Source organism: Danio rerio, chromosome 11, assembly GCF_052040795.2.
Source record: "Danio rerio strain M-AB ecotype USA chromosome 11, GRCz13ab, whole genome shotgun sequence".
In the NCBI taxonomy this organism is placed as follows: domain Eukaryota; kingdom Metazoa; phylum Chordata; class Actinopteri; order Cypriniformes; family Danionidae; genus Danio; species Danio rerio.
This window is the reverse complement of record NC_141031.1, coordinates 15,214,613-15,231,386: the sequence shown is the minus strand read 5'-3', so window position 1 is coordinate 15,231,386 and position 16,774 is coordinate 15,214,613. Positions and strand designations below refer to the sequence as shown.

The following is a 16,774-nucleotide window of genomic DNA, read 5'->3' as shown; positions in this document are numbered from 1 at the left end:
AAGGCACTTAATGTTCTTAAAAACACATTCTTTAAATAATCTGTATGTTCACTTTGTCTTAAAAAACAACAAACTACATGCAGTCTGAGAAATTCATTCATATTCCATCCAACTTGACAGACAATGTTTAGTCTAAATCTTTGCCATATTATGCTCACCAATGAAGTCTGTAGGACACTTGTGAAAATGTGAAGCAAAATGCCAATGCTAACCTGTTCCCAGGCCCCATTTTTATATGTTTATAGCAGAATTTCACAGTAGGGAGCCTTTATAACTAGAAAGAGAAAGGAGGAAAAAACTGAAACCAAAAGAGCTGGAAAAAAATAGCATATCTGAGCCAAATTTCCATGGATAATTCAATCTCATCAAAGTTTTTAAAGCAGAAACAAGAGGAACATAGAGAAATGTCCTTTACAGTTTTACAGTGCTGAACACATGCCGTGAACTTTATTACATTCAGGTGCTGGATGGAATTATTTTACATCGTTGGACTTTGAAAATAAAAAAGTTATGTATTATTTTTCTATCTGCAGGTCATTCTGGTTCTTGCAACAAGACAGAACAAAGACGGCTGTTACCACGGAACTAGGAAACATTAGTTTGCATGCAAAATTATATTTTTTGAGTTCTGCTGAGTTAACAGTATTTCTGTAGTCACTTAGCGATTTAGTTCCAAGATGAACTCTGTTTCAAACCCATAGAAAATTCAAATAAAGTGTCCATGTTCAATGTGAGAGCCATTGTGTAACCACCTTTCTTTCCTTTTTATGTACTTTTTTCACTATATTGTGTATGTGTGTAGTAGTCAGGTTACTTTTGAAGTGTTCTGAGGTACAGTACTATAAGGGGGCAGAGGGAGGGAAGATTTGTTCTGCTTGGGTGCATGTCTGCTGTATTCACACAAACCCTGAGGTGACTGCTTGTCAGTCCTGGATATGGAAGGAAAATCAAAGAAGCTGGACAACAATACACCTTCTCTAAGATTCCTTATTGTGAAAAGGGCAAGGATTTTCCTCAAGTCGCATTTGCATACTATAGTAGGCACCTGGTGTTGGGAGAAATTAGATTAAAAGGAAAATAAGGTGACTGAGTGTCTAAACTGCTAATCAACGATTTTTAAAAGTGATTTTCTTCTTATAGTATATAGACCTAAAATTATATTAAAAATAATACAAAATAAATGTTTTTACAGTTTAATAATTAATTTGTTTATAAAATGCAAATCATATCTTTATCATAGAGTATAATGGGTCCTCAATAAACTGTATGAAGTAAAATGTGAATTTGTTACTTTGTTCTACTCCATGCAGAAAACAAATAACATCGTATACATATAATTCAGGTGTGAATGGTGCTCTACCACTGAGTTACTACCACTGAGCCACTCAAGTGATTTTCAAACGGTTTTTAGCAAGCCAATGAAAAAGCTGCAAACTCTAAGCATGGCCAATCAGAGAAGGATTTGTGCAACCTTGTATCTGGGTGTCTGCTTTCGGCCGTTCTGGGATTTTGCTCACACTGGGCCAGTATGTGCCCTTATCGCTAGCTTGCCACAGTAGGGATTACATGCTACAGGCTGCTGGGAGCATGGCCCTAGCCATTTTAATCCAATCATTCATTAAAATTTCATGCAAATCCCACAGACAAACTGTGTCATGGCTAGTGATTGGGGCAATTAACCCACCCATTGAGATACTGGCTGTGAAAGGTCATCTGTGATGATTCAACAAAAAAATCAGGTAGTTCCATGATCTACACTTCACCATCCTTTACGACATTCACAAGCATGTGGATACCTAATGCAGGAGTCAGCATAAATCTCTTTTGCTGTTTCATGTGCACTGACTAGCCACACATCTTCGCAGTACTGTAACACTGACAGAATGATCCACATGGACACAATCACATTCTGTTCCAAATCTAAGTGAGTTTCCTACAGGCAGCATTTACAGACCTCAAAGAGAGTTCGAAAATGCTAGATTCCTGATTTTGGCAGACAGAATTGCATGAATTAATTCAGTGAAGGCAATCCCAGAATGTACTGCAGAGTACAAAAAAAGAAAAAAAGAAAAAAAAAAGAATGTGTTAGTTATATACTATATGCTACATATAGTTGAAATCAGAATTATTAGCCCCCCTTTATTTTTTTCCCCAATTTCTGTTTAACAAAGAGATACTTTTTTTAAAACACATTTCTAAACATAATAGTTTTAATAACTTATTTCTAATAAACTGATTTATTTTATCTTTGCGATGATGACAGTAAATAATATTTTACTATATATTTTCAAGACACTTTTAGGCTTAACTTTGTTAATTAGGTTAACTGAACAGGATAGGGTAATTAGGCAAGTTACTGTATAATCATGGTTTGCTCTGTGAATCAAAAAAATAATTGCTTAAAGGAACTACAAGTTGGCCAAAATTTTGGCCAAAATAAAACAAATGAAACTTTCTCCAGAAGAAAAAAATATTATCAGACATACAGTGAAAATTCCCTTGCTCTGATAAACATCATTTGGGAAATATTTAAAAAAGAAAAAAACATTCAAAGGGAAATTTTATACATTCAAAGTGAAATTATATATATATATATATATATATATATATATATATATATATATATATATATATATATATATATATATATATATGTATTAAGCAGTTATTGCAGTTAATGTATTTATGTGATGTGGGCTCAATATGATTTTGCTTAGTGTTTTTGAAAATGGCTTTTAGAGTGTTTCACACACACACAAAAAAAAGAATATTATTACGTTTTTGAAATAACTTTTTTTATATGTGTAAAAAATGTAGAAAATACATTGTCCCATCTCAGAATCTTATATAAGAGTCCCTAATATATATATATATATATATACACACACATATGTTTATAACTGGGGCAATTCTACAACTCTCAGTTTGAGGGAACTATAAGGAACCAATTAATTAATTAATATGTAAAAAAAAAAAACGTTTAATGTAAAAAAAGGTTGACTAATAGGGTAGGGTTGTTTAGGTCCTGTTTAAACTTAAGCCAGGTTTATACTTTTGTATTAAGTGATTTCTGTTGCTCTGCAATAATACTTCTGAAACCCTAACTGGCAGTAAGTGTTTATGTTCCTTTTTGTTGGGTTTCTTCACTGGTGTTTTGTTTTTTCTGAACCCTTAATGTACAAGTGGCTCAAACTCGCTCAATTTGAGGCCGGAATCAGTGGACGTGCAACAACTTTAATCATAAGGTAAACACAAAACAATTGTCTCCATCTGGAGCTCCTTCACAGGACTCAACACTTGTAAACACTCGCTGCATCGGGCTCGCACGGCTTTCACCTCCGCCCACATTTGTCAGCGCTACCTAGCCGACCAATCACAGAGCTTGCGCTACGCGTCATTGTGACATGTAGTTACATTTTTTGAGAAGTGTGCGTTAGCATTGCAGATGGCCTTATTAAATGTTAGATTTAAAATGGTGTTTTAGAATGAAAACTATCCATGTCCACACTAGCGTTTCACTCATTGTTTTTGAACAGCTCTCCATCCACACTCGACTACTGAAAACACACATCACGTGACACACACTCTGGCATGCGCTGCAGCATATGCCCATGTCTGAGCCCCAGGCCGTCAGTGGGTGCTTTGTGCACAGAACCTCAGGTGAGAGCTGTGAACGTTCGACGGTTCATCAAGGATCTACCGCTGGATTTCATCTCAGTATATTTGTTAAACGTGATATTTAATTCATCTTGTTGTCTATATATAACATATATATATAGCATATTCTTCGACTTTGTTTTTTAAAATCTATTGTTCCCCTTTGGTTGGGGAACTTCAGTGCTATTAAGTGGATTTGATCTTTGTGAAAATCCCAGAAAATGGGAGGATTCGGTTCAGAAGCCGCTTGTCTGAAAGATTTTTGAACGGGCCAATGAATGCAAAGAATTGGCAGCGTAAGCTTGCACAGGTGTGCTTCATTGCCAATTATCCCAGCATATAAGCACACCTGGAGCGAGCAAACACCATCTTTTTTGCTTCAGAGACTTTCTGATCGAGTCACTGAGGGTTCCTCCTGCTGTGACCAGCGATTCTGAGCGAACGAGAGCATTCTCCCGGTCCAGATTGTGTACAAGCAGCGGCAGATGGTCGAGCTGGGTTTCTCCCTTGCCTGGCGTTCTTTGGACTGACTAGAGGGGCGTTCCCTTCTTCCCGGAGGTGCACAGTAGGCTCACGCGGTCTTGAAGAGCACTTTTTTCTGCTCGTGCTGCGTGTCCCTCCACCCTCACCACTCTTGACGGTGGAACAGCCAGGGGGTATGTGGCGATTCCTCAGGTTGAGTGCGCGATGGCGGTCAATCCGTGCGGCGCCTCTTCTTGGCGGGGTCCACCTCGTCTCCCATCCAAAGCCTGTAAGTTATCTGCCTCCCTCGGAGCTAGAGCTTACATAACTGCGGGCCAGGCCGCTTCCGCCTTGCATGCGATAGCCACCTACCAGCGCTACCAAGCGCAGGCGCTGGCCAAGCTGCACGAGGGTGGGTCCAACCCAGGCTTACGAGCTCCGCACCGCTGCCGACTTAGCTCTTCGGACTACTGAGTCCGCTGCGTGCGCGTTGGGGAGGACGATGTCCACACTAGTGATCCAGGAGCGCCACCCCTGGCTGATATGCGCGAAGTCGACAAAGTCCGCTTTCTTGACTTTCCCATATCCTAAGCCATGTTCGGCGACACCGTCTGTGAATTCACCCAGGAATTCAAGGTGGCGAGAGATGGGTGATGTCTTATCGGCCGTCCGTAGCCAGTTTCTGCGGTTTGCGTTTGAAGGTCGAGTTTGACCATACAAAGCCCTCCCCTTCGGGCTCTCTCTGTCTCCGCGGGCCCTCACCAAGCCCGCTGAGGGTGCCTTAGCGCCCCTTCGGCTCACGGGGATCTGCATACTCAATTTTCTTGACGACTGGCTGATTTTTGCCCTCTCTCGGAGCAATTGATTATGCACAGAGACAAAGTGCTCCGGCACTTCCATCTGTTGGGGTTTCAGGTCAACCGAGAAAAGAACAAACTCGCCCCAGTGCAGAGGATCTCTTCTCTCGGGCTGGAGCTGGACTCGTTCACCATGGCAGCGCGTCTCTCCAGAGAGCGCGCTCAGCTGATGCTGTACTGTCCGAGAGAGCTCGACAGTAAGCTCTAAGTGGTCCCACTGAAACTATTTCAGAGGCTCCTGGGGCATATGGCATCCGCAGCCGCTTCATGCCGCTTGGATTACTCTATATGAGACCACTTCAGCACTGGCTTCACGATCGAGTCGCGATGCCAGACGCGCATGGCACGCTCGCGCACACCGAGTCTTTGTTACTGCGCTGTTTTGCCGCGCCCTTAGCCCTTGGAGCGACCCCTCGTTCCTACAGGCCTGGGTGTCTCTAGGACAGGCGTCCAGTCTTGTTGTCGTTTCAACAGACGCTTCCAACACGGGCTGGGGGCTGTGCTTTGCGGGGATGCGGCTGCGGACCTGTGGAAAGGTACCAAGTTGCATTTGGCATATCGCCTGCAGCTGTTGGCAGTGTTCCTCGCTCTCCACCATTTTTTCCGGTGCTGGAGTGGCAACACGTGCTGGTCAGGACGGATAGTACGGCAGTGGCGGCGTATGTCAGCCGTATAGAGGGTATGCTCTCGCCGCATGTCTCAGCTCGCCCGCCGTCTGCTCCTCTGGAGTCATCCGCGGCTGAAATCGCTGCACGCCATTCATATTCAGGCAAGCTCAACCGTGCAGCCGATGCGCTCTCACGGCAGCCTTACGTCCTGGAGAATGGAGACTCCACCCCGAGTCTGTTCAGCTGATATGGGCGCGATTCGGGGAAGCCCAGATCAATCTGTTGCTTCCCCCGAGATCGCTCATTGCCAGTTGTTCTTTCCCTGACCAAGTGCTCTCGGCACGGATGCACTGGCTTACAGCTGGACTCGGGGCATGCGCAAATACCCGTTTACCCCAGTGAGCCTGCTCGCGCAGTTACTGTGCAAGGTCAGGGAGGACGAGGAACAGGTTGCTGGTTGCGCCCCTCTGGCTCAACCGGACCTGGATGTCAAAGCTCTCCCTCGCGATAGCCCCCCCTGGCAGTTCCCTTCGAGAGAGCACCTACTCTCTCAGGGACAGGGCACCATCTGGCACCCTCGCCGATCTTTGGAGGTCCTTAGACGCGAGGAAGATTTAGGTAACCTCCGATTGCGGTGGCTATCACCGTCACTCGGGCTAGAGCCCCCTCCCCGAGCGCACCTATGCCCTGAAGTGGAGTCTATTCACTGAATGGTGCGTCTCTCGCCGAGAAGACCCCCGTAATTTGCCAGATCAGCGTTGTGCTTTCTTTACGCCGAGAGAAGCTGAAGAGCAGGAGAGCAGAAGCTGGAGAGCAGGCTGTCGCCCTCCACACTCAAGGTTACGTGGCTGCCATCTCCGCTCTCATGACGCGGTGGCTGGTAGCACCGTGGGAACGCATAACCTCATCATCCGGTTCCTCAGCGGCGCTAAGCGAATTACTCCACCCCGCCCCCTCCCATGCCCTCTTAGGATCTCGACCTCGCTACACAAGCCTCGTCAGATCCCTTCGATCCTCGACTCAGTATCTTTCTGTCCCTGAAGACAGCTCTGCTGGTCGCGTTGATATCGATTAGAGGGTCGGGGACCCGGAGGCCTTTTTCGGTCAGTGACTCGTGCCTGTAATTGGGCTGGCTTTCTCTCACATCCTGAGACCCCGCCCACGATATGTACCCAAGGTTCCTACCACTCCATTTTAATACTAGGTAGTGAGCCTGCAAGCGCTGCCCTCGGAGGAGGCAGACCCAGCCCTTTCTTTATTGTCCAGTTCGCGTCTTGCGTATTATCCGGACCGCACTCAGAGTTTAGATCATCTGAGCAGCTCTTCGTCTGTTATGGCTGTCGGCAGCAGGGAACTGCCGTACCGAAATAAGTTTCCCACTGGATTGTGGATGCCATTCTCTCGCTTATCAGAGCCGAGGTGAGCCGCGTCCCTCGAGAGTGCGTGCGCACTCCACTCGGAGCTTCGCATCCTCTCGAGCGCGCGCACGCAGCGCCTCTCTAACAGACTTCTGTAGAGCTGCGGGCTAGGTGACACCCAACACATTTGCAAGGTTTTACAATCTGCGAGTGGAGCCGGTTTCCTCAAGGGTATTAGGTAACCCTTGGTGATTGAGGAAACAATTCGGTAGGGTGTTGAAACACGCTTGCTGCACCATTTTCCCTAACACGGATGTACGTGCGCCTTTTTATCTGTCAGTAAAGTTCCCCGTCAGATGAGCCCTGCAGATTCCTCCGTGGCCCCCAGCACTGACTCAGCGGAGGAGTCACTTGCTGGCCCACTACGTTGTAGGTCTGCCCGCTGGTCAGCCCACGTTTTGGGTATAGGTGCCTGCTATGCGTGATCCCCACTAGGCGTCACGCTTGCTTGACTATCCCCTCATCGGGGGCGTTGGTAAGGTGCAGTCATTATGGCGCTTTCCATAGTTCTCCCATTTCGTGGATTTTCACAAAGATCAAATCCACTTAATAGCACTGAAGTTACCCAACCGAAGGGGAACGTTCGAGGTTACAGAAGTAACCCTTCGTTCCCTGAGGGGGGGAACGGAAGTGCTATACTCCGTCGCCATAATGACTGTCCCTTAGCTGTTTGAAAGTCTCTTTAGCTTAAAAGGATGGCGTTTGCTCGCTCCGGGTGTGCTTATATGCTGGGATAATTGGCAATGAAGCACACCTGTGCAAGCTTACACTGCCAATTCATTGCATTCATTGGCCCGTTCAATACTGTTTTAGACAAACGGCTTCTGAACCGAATCCTCCCATTTCGTGGATTTTCACAAAGATCAAATCAACTTAATAGCACTTCCGTTCCCCTCCTCTGGGAAAGAAGGGTTACTTCTGTAACCTCGAATGTTATCAGGTAACGTGTTTTGGCTGAGTACAAAGATTCATTCATTCATTCATTTTCTTGTTGGCTTAGTCCCTTTATTAATTCGGGGTCGCCACAGCAGAATGAACCGCCAACTTATCCAGCAAGTTTTTACGCAGCGGATGCCCTTCCAGCCGCAACCCATCTCTGGGAAACAATCACACACACATTCACACACATATTCACACACTACGGACAATTTAGCCTACCCAATTCACCTGTACCGCATGCCTTTGGACTGTGGGGGAAACCGGAGCACCCTGAGGAAACCCATGAGAATGCAGGGAGAACATGCAAACACCAACTGAGCCAAGGTTCAAACCAGCGACCCAGCGACCTTCTTACTGTGAGGCGACAGCACTACCTACTGCGCCACTGCCTCGCGTGCAAAGATAAGTTAATATATTAATTTATGTAACCACGTACACTGATTCTGCACATTTGACTGATGCTTGCTTTTATTTGCTTTATTGTATAAACTTTTTGTATGTTATACACTTTTATAATGGCCATTATTGATTATTGATTGTAAAAGGGGCCTTAGCATAGTAAATTATTGTAATGTTCCAAAGCATTTTATCGCTAGTTATAAGATTTGAGTATTCATAAGCCAAACACGTCTTCCTGGTTACACACAATTGTTTACTAGAGCTGCACAATTAATCGTTAAAAGATCGCGATCTCGATTCGACCCCCTAGACGATCTTAATCCAGCATTTATACGATTCTGCCAATCATATTTTCAAGTTCAGGAGAGAAGAAAAGGCGGCAGCACGAGTCTTTTCATTGTTTCACACACGTTGCTCAGTGCAATTGACATCTCCAAATGATGTTGAATGAGTGGCATACTGTTTTTATAAGGTATAATTCACCAAAAAATGTCATTTTCATCTTAATTTAATGATGTTTTCGCAGCCGGGAAATCATATGTGACATGAGCTGCTGACCGTGAGCTGTACCGTGTATCGTGCGTGTACTTAATGATAGACGTGCGCGCATCTACTTTCGTGAACAGAACCTGCATATGTTGCGAATAATAGGTAAATCATATGTAAATAATATTCAGTTTGTGGCACAGAGTGATCGTTTGGGAGCCGCTCGCGAAGTATGAACAAGCACTAGCAGTCAAAATGAAACCGAAAGTGTGCACTTCATTTAAATCATACCGCATTTTAGAGTTATGATTGCGACAAGCGTTTGATAGGTTTTTTTCTTACATAGCAAACCCACAGTTATGCATGAAAATAAATGTTTACAATGTCAGTATAACAACTCTAGCCTATATATTGTTGATAATATTGTTATATTATGATAATGGCAAATGTCTGATTTTACCGGTGAATAAATTTGTCTAATATGACAAATTGCAAGCATATATCTCAAACATAATAATTCAACATCAGAATTATTATAAGTAGAATAGAATTATTTATAGAAACCAGTAGACCTACACATAATATTATTATCGATGTTGTGCCATATGTTTGTTTTTACCATACCTTTATTTTACATCCACAGAATTGTGAGAAAATCGTGATCTTTATTTTAAGCAAATAAAATTGTGATTCTCATTTTACCCAGAATTGTGCAGCTCTATTGTTTCCTATAAAAACACAAAAAAATCTATGCAAAAATGCAATTATTAAATGCGTTAAAAAAAAACAAAACAACAACTTCACCACTAATTCAAAGGGATAAAATAGCCTACACTCAAAAAAATGACATGTTGGCTTTAATTAACTTTTTTATGTCAACAGGTTCCACTTAACCGAGTTAAGTTACCTTAAAGAAAGAACATTTATTTGATTGAACTTAAGTTAGTTACATAAAGGTAAGGTAATGTTGTTTAGTTCAGTCAACACAACATTTATAATTTAGCTTTAATTTATTTACACTGCTAAAAAAATCCGTTAATTTCACTGAAAAAACCCGGCAGTGGTTGCCGGGAATTTTCTGTAAAAACACAGAAGTTTTATAGGACTGTTTAAATTTACAGAAAATAACCATATTTCATCAACTGATACAATGATCAGTAAACAAAAACCTAGTTTAACTCACAAAAACGTAAAGTCATTAAATGCACTAATGTGTTCATGTATGTATAATTAGCAAACAGATTTTCACTGCATTTGTAACTACACAGTTACTTTTAAACAAAAGAAGATGCAGCACAAAATCAGCTATCCTTAGTTTATATTGGACTTGCACACAGATGCTACTCTCCTCCACAATTCTAGCACTAAAAAATATATTGCATGATCAGGGTCAGTATTTACTATAAACCTATATTATAAACCTTTATTAATCTGGGGTTGCAACAGCAGAATGAACCACCAACTTATCCAGCAAGTTTTTAAGCAGCGGATGCCCTTCCAGCCGCAACCCATCTCTGGTAAACATCCACACACACACTCATTCATTCACTACAGACAATTTAGCCTACCCAATTTATCTGTACCGCATGTCTTTGGACTGTGGGGGAAACCGGAGCACCCAAAGGAAACCCATGCGAACGCAGGGAGAACATGCAAACTCCACACAGAAACGCCAACTGAGCCGAGGCTCGAACCAGCGACCCAGCGACCTTCTTGATGTGAGGCGACAGCACTACCTACTGCGCCACTGCTTCGCCCTGAATTCAATATAACACATTATTTCTCGTTTATGTTATTCACTCTGACATGCTGTTAAAACAAATGCTTTCTTTTACTATATTTCTATGTGAAGGTATATTGAAGATAATGCCATTTGAACTGTAATGTCTTACACTGAAAGTTATTTTCCACAGAAACATGATAGGTTTACAAAGTATGTTTTAAGGAATAGTACATTTTGATGGAAGAAAAAGCTGTGTTTATAAGGGTTGAATGCAGCAAAAACTTTGCATCATGAAGAATCGAACGCTTCCCATGATAATTTGCTAAATGTAAAGAACTGCATACATTATAACAGTAAATCCATAAACACACACATTTCTCTCTTCTGAGACTACTCACTTTGTGTGCTGCGGCCTGGAGCTCAAGGAATTTGCTGAAATGACATGGCTAACTTAAAGGCCTAGTTTAATGATGTAATCACAAATTTTTAGGGGGGCTGAGTAGCTAAACTCCAATCCACCTCCCCCCTAAAACAGCCTATAGTGACACCCATGAATGCATCCAACACATTGTGTTTAAACCACACACATATACTCGAAACTAAGCGCTAACTCTGAGTTTCTCTACGTTTTAACTGTCAACAATCTTTATCAAAGATTGAAAAAGAATAGGTTTACTACAAAACCATCTCTAAGGAGTCTACATCAGTTGGAGAATCTTGTTAAACAATTAATTAAGCTCAGACTGAGCTATAAATAGAAGGGAGGGATCTAAAGACCTCTCCAACAGCTGGGTGCCTCTTAAAAAAGCTATGAATGGCCTTCAATACATTGCTGCTCTGTGTATTTGATAGAGAAGAAGAAACCATGGTTTCAGCAAAAGGAATCTGGTCATGGCTGCTGGTTCCAGATGAGTAGCCACACGGATTAACCTTTGACCTCTTAGATAACAAAGGGGCAGCTGGAACAGAGGGTCTTCTCCGGACAGCAGGGTGTCTCCTAAGGCCTCGTTTACACTAATAGGTTTTATTTTTGAAATGAAAACTATCCACGTCCACATTGGCGTTTCACCTAGCATTTCTGAACAGATCTCTGTCCACACTTCACTGCTAAAAACACATATCATGTGACCACACACACATTAGCCGCGTTTCCACTATCGCGCCTAAAGCGAGCGAGCCAGGGCGAGCCAAGGCCAGTGGTGTTTCCACTGTCACTTCCGGGGCCTAATCGGGCCAAAGCGGGGCTTTCTCGGGGCCAACGGCCAGCCTTTTTCGGCCCGCCGAATACCTTGGGCCAAGGAGGGCCAGCCGGGGCTTCGGGGCGGAGTGAAAGGAGAGGCGGGCACAGTTTTCCGATCTCACTCGAGTACATGCGCCAAACAAATAAATAAATAAGGGAAAGAAAACATCTGGAACAAATTATAGGCTGGGGTCTTTTTTGCATATGATCGCCCTTAAGTTTCTCTTTTAAATGTAAGGCTGTTGCATAAAATGATCTTTCTTTGCTGCATCTTTGATGTTTCAATAACGCATAATATTCTTTACACCATATTAAAGACACAGCAGACAGTAAAGGTTTTCAAGAGGTTTTGTCAAGTTTAATACTGTAAGTGTGTTTTTGCGCGTTTAGATGCCCGTGTATGTGTGTGAGACCGAAAAAAAGAGCGCTCCATTCATAGCTCTGTTGATGCCGCGAGCTGCTTTTTTCTTTTATTTTTATTGTTTTAATTTATTTTGGAGATGATACACTATATGAATACAACAGTAGGACATTAAACTTTACAAATTTCATGTCCACTTTTGTAGGCTCAAAACAATAGTGTCATATCTAGATAAAATAGCCCTATATTGAAATAATTTAAAGAATTACAAATATTAGATAGGCCTATAATAAAATCACATTAAATAAATAAACCAATATAAAACTAACAAAAGCTATAGCTATAACAATTAGGTACTATATCAAACTGTTTCAAATTTATATTAAACTTTCATTTTTCAAAAGCCTCTTTGAAAAAAAGATTTTAGATATTTTCTAAAAAAATAAAAATAAATAAACACCGGAAAATGTTTTAAATATTATTTATAAAGTATTTGGATACGATTAAATTAATCAAATCATGCAAACAGAGCATTTTCGGGGTGAGTGAAAGCAGAAACTAGGCGACCTTTTTTTCTGTCTGCAGCCGCGCAGCACTTTTTTGACGGGGAAAACTGCAAGTACAAATTGTGTTCTGTGTCCTCAAACAAGTGTGTATGTTTTTATATGACGTGGTAAAATTAAAAAAGGAAATTTTAAATACATAAAGAGCTTTATTAGTGCATAGCTGCTGAGCGCAACGAAATATAGGCTATATTTTATTACGTGCTGCTCTTACTGTGCTGAAACACTGAACACTTTCCTTTACTTAAGATATAATAAGCAACATCTTTAAATAAAGGGAATCACCTATTAAGTGTCATAAAGCCTATAGGGGGGAAAAAATAATGTTTCAGTTCTCTCCGGAGCATTTGGGATGAATGTTGGACAGATTCTGTCTAGAGGATGTTATAAAAAACATTTTATATCGAGTTATTAACGGAGAATTTATATATATGGTGTTATATTATGGATGTGTGCGCTCCCTGCGCTCCGGGTCCCTCCGTTGGTGGCAAGACCACTGGATTTCGATGCCAGTCGGTCGGCGAGTAAATGAATATGATGAATGAAAACACACAGGCATGTGCGTATAGACATGCGTTGTACTGCTGTACAGTAACGTGTCATTTGTTTGTTTTGGTTGTCCTAATTTTAATAGTTTCGTGATGATGTAATGGTGTGCTTTATCTGCCTGATTCCCGCTGAAGTGGGCGGTTTGAGTGACGTTCGATTCAGGGGATGTTCTGAGGGCGGGGTTTGCGTGACGCGCTGCGAGCTACTAGCCCCACAGTGGAAACGCGACATGATTTCGGCCTCACTGCTCAACCTCCCGGGCGATTGGCCCGGCCTGGCCCGATATAAGCCCTGGCTCGCACTGGCCTGATAGTGGAAATGCGGCTATTGGCATGCATTACAGCATATGTGCACATCTGAGCTCCAGGCAGTCAATGGGTGCTTTGAGCACACCTTCTCGGGTGAAAGCAGCACATGTCGGACAGTTCATCAAGGTTCTGCTGGATTTCCTCTTACTATATTTGTTAAATGTAATATTTAATTTATCTTGTCTCTTTCTAATGACTCTTTGGTCTTTTGTATAAATTACTTGTTCTCAGGTAACGAGCGCAACAATAAGGTATATTAATTTATGTAACGTTGTACATTGATTCTGCACATTTGACTGATTGCTTGTCTTTATTTCCTATATCGTATAAACTTATTATACATTACTTTGATAATGGCCCGTATTGATTATTAAAACTGATATTCGGCAAAAGACACAGGGTACGTTTAATTTTTTTTAAGTAATTGAAAGGAGGCAGTTATGTTATAGGCTGCGTTTTGTTATATATATGCATACAGTGAAGATCACGGTCATATAAATATGTAGCTATGACACCTTAACATTTTAGTATCGGTTAAGTTCATATCAAAATGAAAATAGGCAGTTCCTTAAATCATGTTTTCATTTTATTAAGATGACAAAACACAGACAGTGTGATGCAAATGACCTCTTGAGAGTTTCAAAAATCTCGGTTTTAAGGGCTCGAAAAGTCTGGGGTATTGTGTAGGGAAGACGTAATTATAGCAAATCTTACACCATTTAAAATTTATTAGTGTAAACGGGGCCTAAATATGCATGTGCTCAATTAAATTTTACTAGTGCAAAATACATTTCCTTTGATCAATAAATTGTATATAAACAAATAAATATTTACCAAATAATAAATAGCAATAATAACAGAACAACAACAACAGTAATAATAATAATAATAATAATAATAATAATAATAATAAAAATATTAATAATTTTAGAATTGACAAAAGTTTAAAAAAAAAAAAAATATATATATATATATATATATATATATATATATATATATATATATATATATATATATATATATATATTTTAAATAAGACAAAATATATCAAAGGTTAACAATGTGCAAAAATGTCACACTCCTAAGCTTAAAGCAGGCCCATTAAATACATTTATGCATATATGCACTACGCACTTATGCACTATACACACTCAACAGTATAATATATGAATTTGTATTGTTGTTCCAAATAGAACCAACCCAGGCTCATTCTGAAAACGTACCTCTATATACATTTCTGGAGACCATGAAATACGTCCCAGGAGGTATGTATTTTTGCAATTTTTATTTTTGCAAATCCACAAGAGGCCGCTGTGTATACTTTTTGAGATCTTAAATTTCTCTTGCCATGTAATCCTTCTGTTCTCGCGTAAACCCACCAGAGGCCGCTGTTGACTGACTGAATGATTGAATGACTGACTAACTGACCGACTAATCAACTTACCCGCTGTCCTCCTTCCCTAAACCTATACAATTTTATCAATTGACCCGCCCACCAACTTCGCTAAACCCAACCAACAATTTTCAAAAGCAATCCAGAAAACAAAAAACCCTTGTCTGATTTTTACCACATTTTCAGATCTTACCACATTCTTACTTTTTTATTTTACTTTTGGATTCAGTTTTTGTCTTTTGTCCTTCTGGAACCGTTCTTCACCGTACATGACAAGCTAACTGGACAAACTGGTTACAGCGGGAAAGTAGTGCACACGAGGAAAGTGCTCAGCTGGTTTGTTAAAAAATGAAATGCAGCCATACGTCATACCAGTCAAACCTCCTGTTTTTCCTAGGATTCTCCTGTATTTTACAGTTCTATCCCGCTATCATCCCATAAAGGTATTTTCCCGTATTTCTCCCGTATTTTCATTCATTCTCTGAAGGGTGGCAAATAAACATTTGAGTCGAGCCACACTATACGCAACCCATACCGCTGAACCACCAGGGGCCGCCTCTTGCTCTTAAATACAAGTTAGTTCTGTGCTTTCGCTTTGATTAGACATAAAAACACTTTGAAATAAACACAAAACGGCGCGATTCCCTTCATTTTCATTACAGATGCCGTCGCCCCTTCATATGCAATCCTCAAATGACATGACTGTCAGCTGACACGCTCCATAGTAACTAGTAGATGCTGTTTCCCAAACGGATTCTGCACTCATGATTTAAAGCGAAGCAAAAGTCTTAGATGTGTGCATTTTTGAAGTGACACCTCTTATTAAATGTAATCAAACAAAAAAATCCTAACAAATCATTCATTGCTCTTTATTCAGAATGTGTCAGTTATACAGTGAAGAAACGGCTAATGAGATTTGATGGCTGGACTCTATTTCATTTCATTAATAATATTAATCAGCTGAACTGTTTGCTAATGTCATTCATTCATTTTCTTGTCAACTTAGTCCCTTTATTAATCTGGGGTCGCCACAGCAGAATGAACCGCCAACTTATCCAGCAAGTTTTATGCAGCAGATGCCCTTCCAGCCGCAACCCATCACTGGGAAACATCCACACATTCCCACACATTTATTCAATACAGACAATTTAGCCTACCCAATTCACCTGTACCACATGTCTTTGGACTATGGGGGAAACCCACAAGAACGCAGGGAGAACATGCAAACTCCACACAGAAACGCCAACTGAGCCGAGGTTCGAACCAATGACCCAGCGACCTTCTTGCTGTGAGGTGACTGCACTACCTACTGCGCCACTGCCTCGCCTGTTTGCTAATGTATTTGCTAATGTATTTGCTGCTAATGTATAATTTTTTTTTTTACTTTGTAAATAATAATAAAACACATTACTAACCATTTAACTGTTTTTTTATTTTATTGAATCCCTTATTGTGGTGCGCATTTCCCTTATTTTTACATCCCAATGTTTACAGGTATGCCATACACACTTCTGGCAACATAATTTGCGGTCTAACAACAATCCAAACAAAAACTATTTTCCAGCAAATTATTTCTCGCAAATTTATTAAACTTATAATCTCTTGATTCTTCCTTCTGAGCACTTTTTCCGTAACATTATATGCACCATGACAATTAAAGAGCTGGAAAGGTCCTTGAGATCAGACCAGCCAGCCGATACCCCATAGCATGCAGTGTCAACCAGCGAACACTACAGACAAAGAGCAATGAGAGAGCCATCATCAATTGTAGCTTCCAAACAGATCAGGAGGAGGAGCTCTGCAGTCTGTCT

At 41.2% G+C, this 16,774-nt stretch overlaps 1 protein-coding gene and 1 long non-coding RNA gene across 3 annotated transcripts in view; both read right to left on the bottom strand.

Annotated features, from left to right (window-relative positions):
• efna2b (ephrin-A2b) overlaps positions 1-16,774 on the bottom strand; it is a 194,676-nt gene that overhangs the window by 73,610 nt on the left and 104,292 nt on the right. The window lies entirely within an intron of this gene.
• On the bottom strand, positions 14,597-16,712 carry LOC147834766 (uncharacterized). Its single transcript, XR_015502483.2, has 2 exons — positions 15,246-16,712; positions 14,597-15,199 (listed from the first exon to the last, which is right to left on the bottom strand). It is a non-coding gene; the product is annotated as an uncharacterized LOC147834766 (long non-coding RNA).